Source organism: Trichechus manatus, unplaced genomic scaffold (assembly GCF_000243295.1).
Source record: "Trichechus manatus latirostris isolate Lorelei unplaced genomic scaffold, TriManLat1.0 scaffold00069, whole genome shotgun sequence".
Taxonomy (NCBI): Eukaryota; Metazoa; Chordata; class Mammalia; order Sirenia; family Trichechidae; genus Trichechus; species Trichechus manatus.
In genome coordinates this window covers 2,195,406-2,200,157 of record NW_004444005.1, presented here as the reverse complement: position 1 = coordinate 2,200,157, position 4,752 = coordinate 2,195,406, and the positions used below count along the sequence as shown (strand labels likewise).

The following is a 4,752-nucleotide window of genomic DNA, read 5'->3' as shown; positions in this document are numbered from 1 at the left end:
TCTATATATATATATTTATACACTTTACTGGTTTTGCTTCTCTAGAGAACCCAGCCTAAGACACATTACTAAGGATTCTGTATGGTCTGGTATGAGAAGTGGTCCATGAGAGGGGTGACAGCAACCCTAGTGATGCCACTGGTTCAGATAAGTAGTCACAAGTCTAATAATCCTGGACCCTTTCTGTGGGTTACCAGTTGATCATATGAGACCATGGGAATGGGGATGAACATCCCCACTCTGTTGGGGAGGCAGAGCCTGGAGGATGAACCCTGAGATGAATGGAGCAAGTCTTCCAGACAAGAGTTTTCAGTTCTCTGTCCTGTCCCCTGCCCACTCATAGGAAGCAAGGAACTCTTTGGCATAGGCCTCCTTGACCTGTGAGTTGGCCCCGTTCCACACCTCCATGATGCTCCAAGAAAGCCTGTGAGTGTTGATGATTTCAGTCTTCAAGCAACCAGGCTCGATCACAGCTACTTTCACCCTAAAGGAAGAGAGCTCTCTCCTGCAAGGCAGGTAGACAAAGTGGAAAGGATTCAGAGGCCTTGGAAAGCAAAGAACAAACAAACAACAACCCAGGACTGCAGTAGGATAAGGGGAAAGTTCCAGGGACTTTTGAACTACAGTAGCCAGTAGGACAATAATAATGATGATGCCATTTCTTCTGTATTGGGCTTGAATAATTATTCAAATAATTTTACGTAATGAGCTCATTAGCTCTAACTTCTACCTATTCTGCAGCAAGGCACCATTGAAATGCTATCTCCTCCTATTTCTCCCACATTCAATCATCACTAAGCCTTGCAGCTTTATGTCCTACATACTCCTCTTTACCCTCTCTGCCCTCTGCTGCCCTACTAAACATCTTAATCATCTTTCAGCTGAGCTCCTGCACCTGTCTTCTAAAAAGTGTCTCTCTGCTTTCAGACTTACCTTCCCACACTCAGAGCCATCCTCACCACAGCAGCCAGAAGGATGTCCAGAGGCTGATTTGACCAAGTAGCTGCCCTGACTAAATCCCTTCCATGGGCCTCCAATGCCAATAACATGAAGTGTGAGTTTCTCTCCAGGCCCGTAGTCCCTCCCTAAACCCACCTGTGCCCACCTCCCCAGCAACTTGGCCAGGCCTGGCCTTGTCCTTCCTCCCTGAAGGCCCGGAAGCACAGGTAGCATATTCACCCTCAGCCTGAGCCTCTGCTGCTGTGAGGCTCTCAGCCAGGAAGCCCTTTCCAGAAGCTTTTCTTTGCCCAGCTGTCAGGCTGGCTTCTTTTCCTTCAGTCCTCACCTTAGAGCCCAGCTTAGGACCCTCCCCTCAATCAGGTGCTTCCAGGGCTATCTTGGTCCCAAGAATTACAAGAAAAGACGGCAAAGTTTTGGGATCTCTTGTCCTGCTCTCGGCTGTGAGAGTTTGTAGATCAGGACCCAAATCTTGTTGTCCTAGGACTCATTGGGCACTCATGCAAGTGCCTGGTAAATATCTGCTGAATGGAGTCAACTTGCAGGGAAAGGTTCCCTCAGAAGGAGAAATGGGAGGGGTTTCAATCCCAGTCCCATACCTGAGGGAGTCTGAGAAGGCCTCTAAGCCACACTTTTAGATGCAGTAGCCCCCGCCACCTAGGCATATCCAGCCCATGGCGCTGGAGATGTTGACCATGTGGCAGCCCCTTGCTTTCCTCACTAGAGGCAGCAGGCTTAGGGTCACCTCAATCACCCTCAGCAGGTTCACGTCCAGTTTTCACAAAGTCCTGTTTGGTCAGCCACTCATTGAGTGCCATGGGCACAGAGATGCCAGCTTTATTTGCCAGACCCCAAAGAGCTGAGGACAGCGGGGAATTAGAGAGAGGCCCTGAGAAGGGTTTCAGGTTAGATGCATTTATGATTCATACTGACATTCAAATGGAGTTTATTGACTGACTCAACAACCATGTGCTACAGCCTATAAGGGAAAGAGGGGCAGATGAGATAAGGACCTGGTGGCTGGAGGGTGTCAGGGTTTACATCTATGTTCAGCTATTGGGGAGACTCTGGTGGTGTAGTGGTTAAGAGCTACGGCTGCTAATCAAAAGGTGGCAGCTGGAATCCACCAGGCGCTCCTTGGAAACTCTATGGGGCAGTTGTACTCTGTCCTACAGGGTCGCTATGAGTTGGAATTGACTGGACGGCAATGGATTTTTTTTTTTTTTTTTTGAGCTATTGGAGAGCTGGGATGGTCCTTCCTCATATTTCTACTCCTAGTGCCTGGCACCCAGCAAGCTATCAACCCAGGTTTGCTAAATGCATGGACAGTTTGAGAAAATATGGCAAGTGCTCAAGAAATATATCTTGAGGAAGAGAGAAACAGAGAGAGGGGTAGGTGAAAGACAGAAAGGAAGAGAAAGAAGAGGAAAGAAAGGAGGGGAAAAGGGAGAGAAAAAAATAAATGAGAAAAAGTAAAAATACAAATAATTACTTTCCACACCCTGGTTACTAAAGACACACTTGAGGGAACTTAGAGAACGGGCCTGCATTTGACATCAGGGACAGGCCTTAAAAACATCGGGACCAATTCTCAGGCAACTTCTGCTCAGGAGCAAAGATCACCCTCAGACATGGGGAATTCCAGCCCTCATGGTGGGAGGTGGGAATGCCAGGGCAGAATTGAGAGAGGAGGTGTGGCCTCATCACATCACACCCCACTGGGCAGACTCCAGCCTCTGTTCTGAAAAGGTCACCCTCCCCTCTCCCCCTTCCTACCCAGGCCCCATGCCCCCGGTCCCTAGTCCACCAAGCTCTCGGGAAGACTCCCTGGAACTTATAGGGGAAAAGAACGCAACATCCAGGATTTGAAACAGTCAGACTTACCGGCCCATAGAGCTCCGGCCAGCAGAGGCAGAATTTCAGGTGAGTTTGGCTTGGGAGGGGTTGGTGAGGGGGTAGAGTTTGTCCCTGAAAATATTGGAAGAGAATAAGGCCCTGCAAGATTAGTCCCTCCCACTGCTCAGAAACATCCTCTGGCCTTAAGGAAATGCATAGTGTTTAATCCAATTATTTTATTTTACTCAGTAATGTCTTTAAGAATGTGAACATGCCTTTGTTTATAGAAATCTTTACCAAGATGTTACTTATGCCAGGAAAACTCATAAACAATTTCAGCCTGCAACAGTATAGGATTGCTTAAATAAATTATCATTTGTCCACATGCTGGAATATATATGACATTGAACACCATGTTTTCGAAGGGATTTAAAATGTTGATCACAACATACATAATATAGAAAATAATTAACTCTGAGTGCTGAAAGTAGAGTGAATGTTTTTCTTCCTTTGTCCTTTTCTTTCTTTTCTTCAATGACCATGTTTTACATTTATAATCTGATAAAAGAAATTGATGATCCACTTTTTCACAAAAAGAAAAGGGCAATTGTAGGACTCCTTACTTGTTATTTGACCTAAATTTCTGTCCCCTCTTCATGCCTCAGAGTCCCTTTATCAAGTGGGTTGATCTTAATGTCCTTGAGAGAGAGGAGTGTGAAGCACAAATAAGAAAATGAGTACCTGGTGAGACATGAGCAGGCTCCAGCCTGGCCCAGGCCCCCACTGACCCTGACCAACCCTCTAGGTTGAGTTCCAGGCCTTATCCCTTCTGCAGACAGTCTGCCCTGAACATAGGCTGGCCTCATCTAACCCTGGTGGTCGGTGTCAACCACTCCAGAAGTTCTACCTGGAAACTCCAGAGCTTCTATTTTGGAAACTATAAACCGCAAGCCCTATGATAATCAAAACATCTTGAGAATCTTCCTCAGTAGCAGACTATAGGTCTTCCCTTTACATAGACAGAAGAAACAAACAGACACAAACAGCAGTCTGGGTGGTACCTCTGTCTCCCACATGCTTTTTTACTCACTGGGTGGCTGCAGTGATGTTTTGGTGACATCCAGGATCATCATCTCCAGCCTGTCTGATGACTGGCCCCTCAGCTGCTCAGCCACTTGCTCCAACCTACATACAGCCAGCACCCTCAGGCCTCACAGGTCGAGCCGCCTGGCCAGCAGATTCCAGAAGACCAAGCTGTAACCCATGATGAAGACATACCTATCTCGGAGGTGGCTCACCACCTGCCTCTCTGGGTACCAGCACAGAAGGTACTGCATGCCTATGAGGCCCACCAAATAGAGCCACATGTCTTTGCCAGAACTGAACCTGAAGGCTACAGTTGGGCTGGAATTCTAGCCTCTCCTTTGTCTGCAGGACTATGTGCTGCCCTCCAGGCTGTCTGTGGTCAGTCTGAGTACTTTTCCTGTTTATATCAGTTTTTCAGTATTTTTTGTTTCAGTCCAATCATGTTGCTCTTTGGCCTGTTTTTAATCACTCTGGTAGATGTCATTGACTTCCTAAGTCCTACTTCTTCCCAGCCATCTCTCAAGTCCTCTTTCCCTTCCCTGTGCCCAGTCCTGTCCACACCGGAACCCTCTAATTTAGATGTTATCGTCCAGTACTAATCTTGTCCTTCAGTCTGTAAATATTTAGACAATAATTGGATAAATCAATAATTTATAAGGTATATAATATTGCAGTATATTATTCAAAGCTTAAAATTCCCTGAAGACCCAATAACTTCTTTTGATCAGGTGGAATTTGAATTAAGATTACTGGGTGCACTTCCCATCTCCAGTTGGCACATAGCCCTGGAATCTATAAGATTTTCTCTCAATGCATTCTCTGTTGAGTCCATATTTAAAGGAAGACAAAATAGTGAAGAACTAGAGAGCCATG

General features: G+C 46.4%; 1 pseudogene; it reads right to left on the bottom strand.

The window, feature by feature from the left end:
- Positions 1-309: 309 nt before the first annotated feature.
- On the bottom strand, positions 310-4,160 carry LOC111821184 (retinol dehydrogenase 16-like; annotated as a pseudogene).
- Between the last annotated feature and the right edge of the window lie 592 nt (positions 4,161-4,752).